Source organism: Hipposideros armiger, unplaced genomic scaffold (assembly GCF_001890085.2).
Source record: "Hipposideros armiger isolate ML-2016 unplaced genomic scaffold, ASM189008v1 scaffold_101, whole genome shotgun sequence".
NCBI classification, from domain to species: domain Eukaryota; kingdom Metazoa; phylum Chordata; class Mammalia; order Chiroptera; family Hipposideridae; genus Hipposideros; species Hipposideros armiger.
The window spans coordinates 397733-414786 of record NW_017731451.1 but is presented as its reverse complement, the minus strand read 5'-3'; the positions used below and the strand labels follow the sequence as shown (position 1 = coordinate 414786).

The following is a 17054-nucleotide window of genomic DNA, read 5'->3' as shown; positions in this document are numbered from 1 at the left end:
CTCTAACAGCAGAAATTGGCCCTAAAAACCCATTAACAAATATTGTCATTAAACTAAAGAGCTAATTACTTTGGATTCAGACAGAATGAACAAAATCATAGGCCAACCGCAGCTGGTAGTAATAATGGTGAGACTAACCGTATGTTACACTGGAGATTTAAATAACAAAGACATATTAACACTAATGTAACCAAACATACAAAATTACCCTCCAAATGGAGCAAACTATTATAGTTAGAAAAGTCTTGAAAGCACATTGGAATTATCTGATACAAGAAATGAAGAATATTTCTAAGGAATTAATCATCATAATTTGAAATTATCAGTGTTTAATGAAGAGGGAGGATTGAGAAATTTATTCTACCGCAATATTCCACAAATGAAGAATTACATGAAAATCATTTTGATCTAATAGGAAGTACTACCCTCATATTCAAATCAGTTTAATACTATAAGATGAAAGAGGCTTGCTTTAAGGCTATTTTAAATAACCATTAGCGGAACTACCTTATAGTTCTACAAAAGTGAATTTACCAGATAACTGAATATTATCCAAGCCCTTAACACTATATTAAAATTACATTAATAACACATACTTTAAAGAAAGTTTTATAAACCCTGAGAAGTAATAAAAATCAACCATAATTTTATCAATTCAGCATAATCATTAATAATATTTTGGTGTATATTACTTCAATTTTTCTTCCTGTGCATCTGCAGCTTTTTTAATAAAAATGAGACTACATCATAATATAGTTTTGTAACTTGTTTTCATTTATAACATATTATGAACATTTCCCCACATCAATAATTATACTTCTACTACACAAATCTTAATGATTTCCCAACTCCTTAAATTGAGAATTATAAGCCCATTTTAATCTTTTAGGATATCTCACAAATATAATTATTATGCTGTTTCATAATAACACTAATACTCCCCAGAGATTCTTACTTATTTAAATCTCCTTTCTTCTATACTGAATGGTCCCAGATGGCTCTAGTGTTTAAAAGCATATCCAGATAAGACTGACCCAACCTGAAATAAACCTGAATTTCCTTTTTTAATTTTTTTTTTAAAGCAACATGGGCCAGTGAAGCGATGTCCTCCACAACTAGACTGAAGAACAAAAGGACAGCAACTTGTCTGTCCCTGTTTTAATTTCTAATGACATGAAAGATGATCTACTGATGACTCAAATAATTAATGATTTTAAATTAAATTACATGTATAAGTACTCAAGTATTTTCTTCATTTCTCCAACCTTCATCTTGGAGGAAAATTTCTTCTTACCTTCCTTACATAAGAAATCATTACTGAAAAACACTTGCTTAGTTTTTCCTTGTTAATAAGTTATACCTGACCAGCTTGATGTTTACTGCTCTTTGTATTAAGCTTTTCTATGGCAAGTTGGGAAGAGAAAAGAATGCTGTTATACATGAGGGCCAGACTAGAAGATCTCAAAGGTCCATGTCTGCTCTAAAACCTTATGCTTTTGTGCTTCTAGGAAGTTTCTGTAATTTATTCTTTTGTTGTATATTTTACTTCCTGAGTATGAAGGCTGCCTCACTCAGATTCCCTGAAACTACATTCTAAGTTTTCTTTAGGGAGCCACAATTTAAGATAAATATGCCAATGAGAATGAACGTGACTCACTCGAGGAATCAATTCTGTTCTCTCTCCACCTGCTCCTCAGCAAAAAGGAAAAGAAAAAAAAAAAAAAAGAAAGAGCAGAAGAGTAGTTTCCATGTTATGTTTCTCTGAAATTGAAATATTACAGATTTGCACTAAAAGCTTTATTAAATCTAATTTGGAGACTTTATTGAAACATAAACTTATGTACTATGTATTTGAGGATTTTACAATCTTGTGTACTAAAAATTTTGGGACTTTTATCATCAGGTATGGCAATCTTACTATTTAGAACAATTCTGGCAACAAATGCATGTGAAAATTCATTATTATAGTTAATCCAATTATGTAAATCTTTAATTTTGATTACCTGAAAAAGTGCTGCCTTATTTTATGCGTATGAGATATTCATTTCTTTATGTAATGCTAATAGCTTATAGGCACTATAAGGACATACTTCTTTTTGATTAAGGGTTTATTTTTACCTTTTGATACTTTATGAATAAGAAATTCTACACAATATAAATAAGTGCACATGAAGACTGATAGAGAGAAGAAAATGTCTATAAGCCTGAGAGTCAATTAAAGGATTTTGATTAAAAACTTCACTCTTTACTATAAAAATAATGCCATATTGTACTTCTATGGAATCATCACAATTTAAGATCTGAATAGGTCCCTACTAATCACTTCTTTCACTGGAATTAAAAAAGCAAACCATTTATAAACTTAAAATTTGTAAATTATAAAAATGAAGTTACTAAATTGAGACACAGGAAACAGAAATATAAAGAAGTTATATTCAATAAATGTACATGTAACCTGTTATAAATGTATCACATGACTAATAAGTTTTTATCTGCAAAGGAAAAAAAAGAGTAGCTAATGATCTGTCAAGCATATCCGTTCTTTTGAAATTTAAGGCTGAGTTTTCAAAATGAAGAGAAGAAGAAAACACCCGGAAAAATGTAGAAATGCTTAGCCAATCCTGGTAATGATTTGTCATTTGCATCTTCTAGATAGTTCTTGGAATTAGGTCAATAACCATAAACATCTGTATAAATTTGCATTACACAGAACTGAGAAACAGCTAAAGAGAGCAGTGACAGGACTGTCACTCTGAAAGAGAAACAGGGACACCTGGGAATGAGCTCATTGTATTAAACTTCAAAAAGGAACATTAAAGGGATTAATAATTCAATTTGGGGGGTTCAAAAAGGGAGCACTAATTTAGTATCTCTGCTAAAATCACCCTTTCCTTATTTATTCTTGTGACTGAAGGAAACATTAAACTCCCATTTAATATGAAATTTGAAAATTAGAGGCAGGTTATTTTGAATGCCAATTTCTGTGTTTCTCAAAGGCCTGAGATCCACCTTCATCGGGATCATTTGGGGGGTAGGTACCTATAACAATGCAGACTGCTGGGCAACATTCGAGAACTAATGAGTCTCTCTGTTAAGTATGCCCAGGATCAACTATTAGGACCTCCCTCTACCCCCGCGTGACTCTTACACTCATTAAAAGTTGAAAACCATTGTATGGCATACCTTTTTGGTAAAATGGATTATCAGATATCAAGATTACCACTATGCATACTTGCATTTACATGACATATAACAACTTTTCAAATGTGTACTTCATTCCCCTTTTTTTGTTGTTGTGGAACTGCATATAGCTGGCTATTTCCCTTCTATTCAACCACTGTTTTTACTTTTGTCTATTTTATTAAAAGATATTAAACATTCACAAGAATGTGAGTTTCTTCCAAAACTCACTTACCTTCACATCCTTATGCTTATTCAGAAAGCTCTGAACATATACGATGGAAATTTTCAAGAACAATATATGCAGTGGATTCTCTGTTTAACTTCCAAGTGTTTCCAGGCTGCCAGGAGGCTCCTTAGGTAGACAGCAGAAACGTCATTCAGAAGGGAAGACAGCGATGGGGCCTCTGGGTATCCGATTATCTCTGAACAGAACAGAAAAACAAGTAGTCGGTCACCTGAAATTCATCGAGTCTGCCATGGAGAAGGTTATTTTCAGTAAACTAGCAGTGTTACTAAATTTAAACTTGGCCTGGGTTTGCCGCTCCCTGATTTAGCACAGTTGTCATTTAAAATTTCATGTCATTGTGAAGTCAGGATTGCGTGATGCTGCTGCCTGGAGAGGATTCTGGTTCAATTCATATTGTTTTAATTGATTATTTTTTCCAAACACTGCATCAAGCAGTATAATCACTAATTTGATTTTGATATGCAGGTGCTACATTTTGGTGATGAATTTCTTTCTAAGTCAAGGTTGATGAGGTCTCTTGGAAATATATCCTTACATGAGACTCTGTCACACCCTATGAAAGATAAAATGTGATCTTTTACTAAACCCCCATGGAATCATCTGCTATTTTTGCTCTACTTTCTTTCGCATGGGTGATGCTTGCCAAAATAATTAGACATAAATAAAAATAATATCCTTTCTAGTCAATATGTGTTACCTACTCAGGGAAACTAAAATTCTAGCATCTTTGGTGAATGAGCTAAGCAGACATTGGTAGTGGCTAATGGAAAAAGAGAATAAAAACATCTGTTTTTAAAATTGGTAATGAATCATGCAAACATTCTCCTAAAGAACAGAGGAAGCAACATATACAGATAAATACAAAGTCAAATACTAAATGACAAGCGTGTAATATACATGCAGGCACAGAGTACACTGTAAAACAGTAAGTTTTTATGGAAGCCCCACTGTTCGGCCACATAAAACCATTCCCAGCTTTCTTCCTTGCTATGTCTCACAAATAGAGAATGGTAAATCAAATGTTCACTCTCCCAGTGTTCCTTACTGCTAAGAGTAGTCATGTGACCCCATTCTGGCCTACAAACTCTAAGAAGTATGCTGGGTGAGAAAGCCAGGCAGACATTTTCTGTATGGATAAATAAGAAATTTCTGTTTGTCTTCTCTCTTTCACACAATTGCTTGTCTTTGATGAGGATGTGCTACCTGGAGGTAGAGCAGTCATTTTGTGTCTATGATGTAAAACGTAATAAGAGTCCAGGGAAACACAACGGGATAGGTCCTGTTATGGATGAACAGCTGAATCAACACTGCTAACTGCTTCCTCTGGAACTGTACTTCTTTAAGCCATTAGGTTTTCCCTTGCTTGCTAACAGAATCATTTCAGGTTGACAAAGTGCTCAAAAACCATTTGTTAAAAAGTAAGTGTCAATGCAATGATTGTAGTGGAGCCTACCATTTTACACTGCAGTGTAATCTGTAAGCTCTTATTTTGTGGAGTCAAGGGCAACCTTCTTTCTGATAGAGCTTGGAACTTGACTTCTTGTTGATTCTGAGGGAAGCTGTACTTGTGAGTAATAATGGGTCACAAGATGGTGGTAACTACTTAGAGCAAAACAAAATGGAAAGCCTAGCTCAGGGCTAGGTTTGGAAGAGAGTCCAGAATTATGGTAAAAGAAAGGATCTCATTGTTCCCTCAGTGCCAAAGCTATCATATTAGTTGAAATCTCAGTGGAAGAGTTTAAAGTTCCACCCCGAAGTTCATTCTTATTATCTTGCTATGTCCTCTGAATTCTTTGTTTGGGAAATACTGTTCATATCCATCACTTCATTACTGTCTTCCTTTCAACACCATTTCTTACTCAATCACAGTCTGGGCTGTCACTGTCTCTTTCTTAGACTGTTACTATAGATTCTTCAACAGATTATTATTATTTTTTTCTTAAACATTGCAGTACGTACTGTAATTACCTTAAGACTTAACCTTCTAAAACATTTCTTTGGATCCCTCTTCTGTTCCAAACATAAGAACTCCTTCTGGCCTATTGGATTAATCCAAGGCTCTTAATTTGGCATTTAAGACTCCTGTAATATAGATTCTTCTAGATTTCCTATCTCTCTTCCCTAACATTCTAGGTGGTTTGGGGGAGGATCTGTCTCCACTCCAGAGGTGCACCCTAGGTAGCTTAAAATAATCTCTGTATTTCAATCTCTACCTACAATGTTAGTGATGAGTGCATGGCCTTCATAGGTTAATGATCTGCATTCTGGAGTTTTCATTGCCCTATAGTGTTAAAAACAAAAACAAAACAAAAACTTTGCTTTTCTTGCTGGACGTGAGCCTGTTAACATGTAGTGGCGAGAATTACGGGCAACCTGCCAAAACTGAAGTCATCGCCAAGAACATAGCTGAGAAATAGAAAAAGAGAGAAACTGGGTTCTGAGCATGTTATTTCACCCATGGACAGATCTTACTTACAGGTTGAATACCCTGAACTTTTCAGTTATGTGTGAATTTATAGATTTATTTTCTTTTCTTTTTCTTTTTTTTTTTTTTTTTGATTAAGCCAGTTCAGGTTGGTATCTCTGTTACTTGCAAGCAAAAAGACCTTTGCAGTGTATTTATTTATATTTTTACTGTGTGCCTGCCATTTCATTCACTTCTACTTCTCACTCTTCTTATCAATAGTCTACCTTTGTAAGAATAATCCAGCCCTCCTCCTCCACGAAACATTTCCAGATTTTTCTAATTCATAGTGAGAGAACGCTAAACAAAACCTTGTTTTCCATTGTATATATTAATAAGAGAGCTCACCAAGGATATGATACTATCATTTGAAAATGACTCTCAAATCTTATCTTTCATTTAACATTTTCTTCTCTTGTCTCCAGACTTTCATTTCTAACTAAATAGTTGATATCTCAACTTGGATGTCTTGAAGGCGCCTCAAACTGAATTTGCCCATAACTGGACTCATAAAAACCTTCCTCTCAAGCACAGCTTTCCCCTAGTGTTCCCTAATTTTGTAAACAGCATCATCAGCCATCAGCTGGATAAGCCAAAACCCAAGGTCTTCAAGCTTTTAAAAAGGAATCAGAGTAGATTTGAGCCTTCATTTTTTCCCTCAGTGCTGGTAACTGATCACCAAGTCCTTTTGATTTTGTTTCCTACATAGTTTTCAAATCTGTCTGCTTTTCTTTTTATATCCACCTCCTCCCTCATCTCTTCCACCATCACTACCACCCCCACCACTATTACCACCACCACTAAGACCTTGTCTGTTGCATGGACTATTGATTTTTTTTCTGTCTCTCATATCATATTTTGTTTCCCTCTGATATATTCTTCTTATGGCATTTAGAATGAACTTTTAAAAATGCACAACTGATCACATCAACCCCTTGTTTAAAAACCTTCAATGTCTTCTCATTGTTCTTAGGAAACAGATCAAGTACTTACATCATCCAATCCCTATGTAACTCTCCAGCCTCATCTCCTTAGCAGAAAGTGACCATTTTTTGTTTTTAAATACCTTCATTTAAAAAATACCCAGCATTCAGCAGAGTGCTAAGCACATAGTAGGCACTCAATAAATATTTGTTGAACAGGGCTGGCTGAGTGGCGCGTTGGTTAAGAGCTGGCTTGGGATGCCAGAGGGTTCGGATCCCACATATGAGGGCCAGTGACACTGCCCTCTACAGCTAAGATGCCGAACAACAGCTCAACCTGGAGCTGGGCTGCCGTGAGTGGTCGGCGACAGCGTGGGCTGCAGCCCCTGCTCCAGTGGGTTGCAATGGGCTACCATGTGTAGCCAGCAGCCAGCGTGAGCGGCCAGGAGCCATCGTGAGCGGCTGTCCAGAGGCCGGCGACTGATCTGCCTCACCTGGGAAGAGCGCAATGATGGTGCCAACTTGGGCCAGTGAAGCAACGTCCTCCACAACTAGACTGAAGAACAAAAAGGACAGCAACTTGTCTGTTCCCCTTCCCCAATTCCCCAGCACTGTTCCCATCCTGCGACCCCCCAATAAAAATCTAAAAAAAAAATTTGTTGAACAAATTATTTGTTGAACAAGTTATTCCCTTGCAATAACTCTTGAACCACAAACAATCTTTTATTTCTACTTTTTCCTGTGTATTTTTCTGAATTACTTATAAGTATATTGGAAGTAAAGAAATGTCATATTTCTTTGTACCCTGTAGCAGAATGTACAGGGTACAAAGTACTAGGGGTTCAGAAGGTATTCAATTGTATTGATAATGATATTCCTACTTTGATTCCTTTTTAAAAGGTTGACATTCATTCTCTCTCACAATGGATAGGTTATCGCCTACCTATAAGATTAAGTGAACAAGTGGAAATATATTATTATTCTGTCAAAAAATATACAAGTTAAAAATAGGGAACTTGTATCTGATCATAATTCCACAGAATTTGTGAAGATTATTTATAAAGGAGCTGTTCTTCTGCATGACATGGAGAACATTCAGATAAGCCTTGAGTTATGTGGACAAACATAACGTTTGCTATTTTCACTGTCATATTTTCAAATATTTTATATTCCTCTTTAGAAATCTTTTACCTTTGAAAAATACAAGCAAAAATTCAATACTTTAAATCATTAACAGCTAAAGCTTTTTTTCAACAGAGATTGATTATTTTGAAAAATAGTTACCCCAAGCACAAACTAATTCCGTTATTGGATATTTACCTGAAAAGGGCAAATGGAACTTTAGAGATTCAAAAGTTAGGTATGAAATTTTAGCCTATGCTGTATACTGATATTACCCAAAATAAGAGAACTATTTCTTAGAGTAGCCTAAAAAATAGGAATATGCACTGGGAACCTAAAAGCAATGAAACAGTAGGGTTGTGAATGTATTTTGATAAACAGGAGGACACAGGGTTACATATTTCATAGACCTCTGACTGTATTAGCTGTGTTTTCCAAGTTGCAGAATGATAGAATTAGGACTAGGGAATCCAGAAGGAAGAAAGGCCAAGAAATGCATGATGAGACAAAGCAGATTTTGTGCCTGAATAAAATTCTTGAGCAGGTTAAATCTTCTGTTCATAAAAAACCAGTTGAAGCTTGCCTTAGGCGTATTTATACAAGAGGTAAATGAATTGGGGTTTCTATAGACCTGTTGTTCATTATAAATATCTTCTAGTTTTCTCAAGGTATTTAATTTGTTAGGAAGTTTATAAAATTAATAAGAAAAGAAAAGAAGGAAATAAACCAAAAAAAAACAAAACAAACACAAAAGCCCTACTGCAAGAAATGCATTTTGAGAATGACTACAAATAGTTGCTTAAAAATCAGAGAACAGGCTATTTTATAATTTTTCCCTAGGGTATTAAAAGATATTTCAGGCAACTAGTGATTCTTGTTTTAATATTAGCTGCTTTTCAAGCAAAATAAGAAATTCTACCAGGGTATAGTCATGATTTCTTTTTTCCTATTGCTTAAACTCCAAGGGATAGGTTGAAGTGGTACTATTTATTTTGCTCCTTTTTCTATAAATAAAAAATGAGCTTAACTGAATGACAGGACAGATTCTTATGCTCTGCCTCTTTATACATGCTTTTTTCTGTATAAGGGGAAACACAATTTTCAGGTGTATGATATTTTACTTGCTAAATTTTTCTGTTTTGTTTGTTAATTTCTGAATCTATTGGCAAGATTGGGTTTGTCCTTTTGCATGAAAATTGAAATTTGTTCTATAATTATAGTATAAACCTTTAGTATTTCTTTAAAAAAATATTCTTTTGTTAAAATATGAGATTGCCAATGGATGCCATGGCCATTCTAAAATGCTAGCAGTGAAGATTTTTTAACAACGTGGAATAAAGATGTTTATGAGTGCTTAAAACATGAAATTTCTCAGTTATGCATGCTTCATGTAGGTTTTCCACTCAATATTGCATGAAAATGCAAAAAAAGTTTTATTTATCTGCCTATAGTGCAAAAATTTAGATTACCCTATAACAGCACATATTAATACAAAATAAAATATTCCTTTATAATTTTGAAAACTTCCCAAGGAAACAAGAGAAATAATATTGTACTGTGAGAATTAAACAAGTAAAAACTACATATAAAACATCCACGATCATCCCTAGATAACAGGCCTTCTGTGATTTTCTTAACAAAAGAGTGACTAAAGAGTTTGGGAACTTCCAATATGTACTCCATTATGAAACTCGGGAAATAATGTCATTACAAGGAGACAGACCTGGAATATGATTAGAGGAGCTAAAATTGTATCATAATAGGAAGGGGATGGCAAGGTGAGAGCAGTAGTTAAGTGTTTTTTTTTCTTTTTTAAGTGGATCCATCTCCTACAAAATAATCCTCACACAGAACCCTAGAGTTCTGTGGAACATGGTTTGAACACCACTGGTTTTGAGAATGAAGAAGAAAAAATCAGGAGTTAAGTGTTGATCAGAATTTTATATCCTCCTGGTACCCAGAGAAGTCACTTAGTCAAAAGATTCCTCAGACTTCCCTTTGGTCTGAATGGCACGTCGCTGTACCTCCCAAACATCCATGTTTGCTGCTCAGCTCCCGCAATGACTGCCGAGTCAGAAAGAGGCACTCGGGGTAGAGGACAGAGAGGATGGCATCGTTCCGGACATAGCAGTGAGGTGGTCCCCATTCATGAACTGGCAGCCTGGTTCACTTGCTTCAGTCCCTGTGAGTCTGACCTAATGAGATTGAGTCCTTCAGTCAAATTCTCAGGCTTATAATGTGGAAATTCATATTGTGAGTAGTGGTGAATTCCACCAGGGCATTATAGAGTTCCTTACAGACTACCAGCTGGTCTTCTCCTTCTAACACACTGATCTTCATTCTGTGCTGCTGCTATGGGCATGGTTTTTCAGGTCTTGACAAAAACTGTCATTACAACACATGCATTTCTCTACTCTTTGCACTATAGTGATAATTAGTACAAATTATATACAATGTACATAAGGTAACACCCACTTATGGAAATAGACACAGTTCAACTATCTAATTAGGTGAAGAAGTCCTTATTGGAGACTTATCATAGGTTGAAAAATTATGTAAATTTACATAGTTATTATCATAATTCATAGAATAGATTTGTACTTATGGTTTTTTTCTTAGTTAAGTGTTTATTGTTTATCCCCAACTACTTTAAACTGTATTTATTTTCTTTCAAATAATAAGAGTTGAAGGTAGCCCTCTGCCTATAGTAGAATGTTTGGCTTACAGGGGATGCTTAATGCATGATGATGATCACTATGTACAAAATTTTGCGTGAGTGCAAAAGAGAAAAATGTTTCTAGCCTTTATCTACTATCATTTTCATTTCCTTCTGGCACTGGCAAGACAGAAGATTTGCATTGCTCCTGAGTGTAGGCACGATGCATTTAGATATGCTTTGCCATCTCTTCACAAGATAAAATATATGCCATATAACAATGGGTACTGCAGTTTTATGCTGAATTGAAATATTTTAGACTTTGATGGTCTCAGCAGATATACACATACAGAAAAGATGGATGTCAAAGTACAGGAAAATGTTTAACTATCTCTCTCTTCAGCATTGTTAACTATGGGTCCATGTTATCCGTGCTGTTTTCTCAGAAGGTTTTCTCAGGAAATGAGTTATGTGTAACTTATATGATGACTTTCGTAATGGGCCTACCAATGCTAAAATGATTTGAGATATCGTCTTGACTTACATAAAATGAAAATTATAAATATGTTTCAAAAACTCTTCACAACAATCAAAGACTAACTTATTTTTTGGTGAAAGGCAAGGCGGTCAACTGTGCTGAGAAATGTAGGAAATTCATGTGTTAATTTATACTGCATCATGTTTTGTTTTGATTTTTTATCTCAAGTCTATATGACAGAAAAAAATTAAGAAGCATGATTCCTTCTGTTAATGTTATGGAGGGAAAGTTCAAATGAGTCCGAACTAAACAAAAGATATTAGTATGTATTGTTATGGAAATTGCTCTGAACTAGGGCTAAGTAAACGTGGCTTCTAATCCAGGCTCTACAATGACCTGAGATAAACAATTTGTCCCCAGAGGGGGTTTACTTTGTCTACCCATATGAAAAGAGGTTTGATCAAACAAGGGGTTTTTAAAACTTGTCTGTACTTTAGAATATACCTGGATTTAAAAAAATACTCATGTCCACGTCTCATTCTCAAAGATGCTGGTTCAGTTGGTCAGGGATGGGAAATTGGAGCCTCAAAAGTTACCCAGGTGATGGTAATATGTAACCTGAGTTGAGAATCACTGACTACGTGTCCTCTAAGCAACTTTAGTGCCTAAGAGTCTATGATTCCAGAATTTCTGGGAATAGTCCCTTTTATTCACACACACACACACACACACACACACACACACACACACACACACACACACAATGTTTCTTCACTAATCTGGACTCTCATTTCTAGTCTGATGGTAGTTACTACATTAGTGATATTCAGATTTTCAACTAACAAATGATAATCATGACACTCTGCATGCAAATCAGAGAAAGTATTAATTAGCAGGGAAGGTAGGGAGAGGGAAGAAGCAGAGAAACAGAATAAAACAATGTCAAAATATAAGCTTTCTAAGTGTAATATCATATCTGCTCATCAATATTTAATAAAAATGTTACTAGGTGCCTTTTGATATATAGAATTTTAGAATTACAAGATTTTTACAATTCCTGTAGTCTCAACAAATTTTAGCAACTACAGAAAGATAGCCATGAGAGTGGAAGTGAAGTTCACTGTGACAAAAATGTTGAGGGTTGGTCTAATTATGAAGGAGGCAAATCTATTTCATTGAAAAAGATGCTTGATCATTATGTATTGAATGAGTGCAATTCTTCCGCGCCCTAAATATAGACCTTATATTTATCTGATGATTGGAAAACATCTTTCCTAGGAAAATGTTAATGGCTTTTGCTTTGCAAAAGGAAGAGCCAAAGTGTCTCTGACCCTAATCTTCAAACTGGAATAGGATTTTCTTGGGAGGAAGGGATATACAGCATAAGTAATAAGCATATTAAGATTAGATCTCCATCTCCTCTCTTTTGTGCTTCTTTGTTCAGACAGATAAGAGGCTGCATTTATGGTTTGAAACTGGGAAAGGAAAATTGTGGCTTTTACTGTGACCCTTATATTTAGCTCTGACCTCTGTTTCTGCAGTTGGTAAGACTTCTGATCTTTGAGACAAGGCCGTAGGGACAGAGAACTAAGGGTTGTATTTGAAAGGCTGCCTAATTCTTAGATCCTCCTGGATAGCAAAAAGAGGTAAATTCATAGTCATGAAAATTTGTTTAGGTAACATTCACTCATTTGTTCGTCCAATAAATATTTATTGTGTGCCTTCTTTGTCTTAAGCCATGGGGATCTAAAGATTCTTAGATAACCTGCAACCACACAACTTACTCATTGACTTCAGTTTAAACTGCTTTAACTCAATTCTCAATCTTTTACACACATACACACACACACACACACACACACACACACACACACACACACACACACACACACACACACACACACACACACACACACACACACACCCTTTACTCTCCATTCCACCAGCAACTCTTTTCATTCTTTACTAAGTGACTGGAAGAGCTGTCCAGTGGAGTTTCCTCCTCACAGGACCGTTCTCTGTGCTTGAGTTAATGATGGTGTTTCTGGTGCCAAGCTTCCTATTCTTTCGCTTTAATGAAAGCGCCTGCATACTTCCTGACCTAGGGGAAGGGAGGCCTCAACCTTATGATATCCATCCTATTACAGCTGCATGTCTTTTATTCATAAGCACCAATTTATAAAGTACTCATGTGCCACTAGTTGACTACTGCTTGGCTCTTTTCAATTTATTTTTATTCCCCATCTGAAAATATCTCCATGAATGGAAATGACAGAAAATATTTCAATGTTAAAAGCAACAATGTCAGATGTGGGGGTTGGGAGAGGAGGCATCTGATGGACATTCCACTGGTGGTGAAAATTATTATTTAGAATGATTGAATTGATCCTTTGTCACCAAACACAAGACCAATGTTGCTGTTCTGATTTAGATCCTTCATGAAAAACTGGAGTAGATGTGCAAATATATTTTTGTAATTTGAAGTGTAAAAAAAAGCCCACTATGTAATCTGGACTCCATTCTCTATATAATTATAGTCATTTTCTAAAGTGTCTAGTATGAAAACACAGAGCCATAACTGTAGTTTTCAGTAATATCATGTAAAAACAGTATCCCAGAACTTAAAGTCCAGAATGCTACACTCTGTGCTGTATCACCCCAAACCACCTAAACTCTTGCTGTTTGGAGGAGAGTATTGCTCATACCAGCAATGAAAGTCAAAGGTGCTCTGAGTTCCCTGAAAGTGTTACTCCAAGTGCCATCCCTGGGACCAGCCATGTTGCCAGAGGAACAAGGAAGCATGAGGGCTTGTGCCCAAAGTTGTTTTGATAGCAATGGATTACACAGTCAAAGCAATGAATCACCACTGAAAAGGTATGCAATAACCAGAACAGGATAAAGAAAAGAAATCATGGGATGATTCATAGAATTTAAAAGAAACCACTTTCACTTCTTTAAGCTATATACCAGCAGTTCTCAACCTGTGGGTCGCATGGGGGTTGAACGACCCTTTCACAGGGGTCACCGGGTACTCGTATGTGGGCGTATCTGCATGTGGGCCTGGAGACGGATAGAGGAGCGGTGTCTCGGTTCCTAAGACCATCGAAAACATGTGTTTTCCGATGGTCTTAGGCGACCCCTGTGAAAGGTTGAGAACCACTGCTATATACCTACATATTTAAAGAAACATCAAATTTTTTAGACTACGAAGAAAATATCTCCCTATGCCTTCCAGGACCCTTTATCTGAAACTCCAATAGGTAATAATTGCTTTCTAAATATTACCCTCTTTGATAAACATTGCTTGGACAGTTTAGTGTGAAAAAGTCAAAACTTTCTTCCGGCAGTTAATAAGCTTAATCAGGTCAACAATAGATAAACACTGTTCAAGCTTCCTCCTTCCCACCTCTCACTGGCTCCGTTCTCTGCCTCTGTTATTCCTTCTACTAATTATGAAGCAATATTCTCTCTTTATCTTCTTTTATTGTGAATTATCTTTACAACCACCCACAGGGTTTTGTTTTGTTTTGTTTTGTTTTGTGTTTAATTTTTTAAAAAGCAGATAAGCACTGAGAAAAGACAGCTTTTCATTCAACTTTTCTATTTCTATCATGAAGGATCCTGGGCTCTTGTCAGATAAAGTAAAAATGTATTCACTCGGTAATAAGAGCTCAAGTAATATCCCTTTACTATACTGATTTTGGAAAAAAACAAATCTTTGTTGCCAGACTTTGGAGTGCAATGATGGCTCTCCATAAGATTTTGGAAAGGCATGTTAAAATGTGGCCAACTAAACTAGGCTAGGGAGATCATATGGGGATGTTTAATAGACAACCATTAGAATAAAGAAGTTGTTGCTGCAGAGTGGCATGACAAGATCTAGAGGTATTAACACAAAAATTTTCCCAAAAATGACAGTTAAAATGTGAACTTCTCAGAAGGATATATAATGACTGCACTATTTAAATTAATTCTCCTTCCCCTATAGATTGTAAGATCCATGGGACAGGTGTCTTGTATTCTCAACACCAAGTTCAGTACATAGTCTGTAACTTCACTGTAGTTACTAGTTAGTAGTGGCTTTTTAGCACTTGAAATATAAGTAAGTGAGATGTGCTGTAAGTGAAAAGCACACATTGGATTTTGAAGACTTAGTGCAGAAAAAAAGGAATATAAAATATCTCATTAACTTTAATATTGATGACATGTCAAAATAATATTTTGACTATATCTGCATAACTAAAATATATTACTACATTTAATTTTACCTGTTTATGTTTACTTTTTATAAATGTGGCTACTAGAAAACTTAAAATTCAATATGTGACTCACAACATTTCTATTAAACAGCACTTGTCTAGAGAACTACATATTGTGTGTTAAGTGGACAATGAGTGAATGAATGCATAAAAGGTGCCTGCAGCTAGAGCAGATGCTGCCAAAATGAATAAGATCTAACTTTTGATAGAATGACACTCAAGAAAAACAGGTAAACAAGTGTAGTAAACTTTTTCAATGTCCCTAATTCTTTCCAGCATCCATGCCCATTGCTACATGCCTTTGTAATTTGTCCCAATAAGGAGGTAGAATGTCTTTCCCTACTTCTTTTCTTTGGGTTTGGTCAGTGACTTGTTTTGGTCAATGAAACATTAGAGAGCATGATGTGACCTAGGGCTTGGGCAATGCTGGCACTGTTCAGTTTGCTCTCCAGTGCTTTTACTATTGTGAGAATTTGCCCAGGCAGGAGGAGGATGGGAGACATGTAGAATGAAACTAAACTGCCCTAGTGCAGCCAAGCTTAATATCCAGCCGATCCCTAGTCTTACAAGTAAGCAGTTGATATCATCACAGCTGCCCAGCCTACCGGAGCCTAGATCAGCCAACTCCAAAGATCCACAGATCCATGAGCTAGATACATGTTTATTATTCTATGCTGCTGGGGGCGGGGGGTGGGAGGGTGGGGAGGAGTAAGGTTTTTTTGTTATCCAATCCTTTTTTGAAATACCTGATACAGAAGTGTAATCTCCAGAAATGAGCTTTCATTTTTTAATGTGATAATTCACATTGGAAACTTTATGATCATACTTGAAAATCCCCTGCTCTCTAACCTGTTAGATAAAATATTTTTCACCATGACAACAAGTATGAGAACTAGAGAAGATATTCTAGCATGAGCTGGACAAATTTGTCCTAGAAGTATAATTCATTGGTTGTCAAGGAGAGTTTTAAAGGAAACATAAGCAGGGATGGTAAAACTTAAATGAAATTGAGTAGCACAGCATGATTCATATTTTTCCAAGAAAGTGGTAGATTTGTTAAAAGCGTCCTTCATATGGATGTTCCTAGGTGGTTTTTTTTTTTATTGTTGTTGGGGAAAAGCTGTTAATATATGAATTCTCCCAGCTTTGTCTTACCCCACTGCTTGCGGAAAAGGGTACTGGCTTTGTCCACTCGTATCTTCACTTACTCTGCTTCAACATGTCCCTGGGACCGTCCTCCTACTGCCTGATGGGTTTTTTGGGCTTTTGTGATTCTGAATAAAAGTGTTGAGGATGATAGAGAATTGGAATTATGGGTAGAAAAGTAGAAGGGTACGAGTAAGAGAATAACGTCCCTTTTTTAAAGGGAGGAAAGGTGTAGAAGACCAGGGATGGTGGAAGGTTTTGTGAAGTTTTAAATGACAGGACTCAGAGACAGTGAGGTTGTGAAGGACCATCAATAGAAAAGGAAAGGAGATTTTAACAAACATTTCTGCAGGTTTTGTTGTTTAAATTCTCTACACAAGTTGGAAAATGTAGGTAGATAAATTGAGTTAATTCATTAATTATTATTTTTAATAATACCACCTTTCTGAGACTGGCTTCTGTGGAACACAGCTCCTGCCAGTGATGATCTGGTACAAAAGTTTAATGGGGAATGGAGTCATAGCGTGGAAGAACACATAGGATCTACAGTGATATTCACCTCCCATATCACCTACT

At 36.0% G+C, this 17054-nt stretch overlaps 1 protein-coding gene across 3 annotated transcripts in view; it reads right to left on the bottom strand.

Moving 5' to 3' along the window:
- HS3ST5 (heparan sulfate-glucosamine 3-sulfotransferase 5) overlaps nucleotides 1–17054 on the bottom strand; it is a 284761-nt gene that overhangs the window by 176719 nt on the left and 90988 nt on the right. For all 3 annotated transcript variants that reach the window (XM_019646327.1, XM_019646329.1, XM_019646328.1), the window contains exon 2: nucleotides 3416–3605. The gene's annotated coding sequence lies outside the window, so the exon portion shown is untranslated. The remainder of the gene's footprint in view (nucleotides 1–3415; nucleotides 3606–17054) is intronic.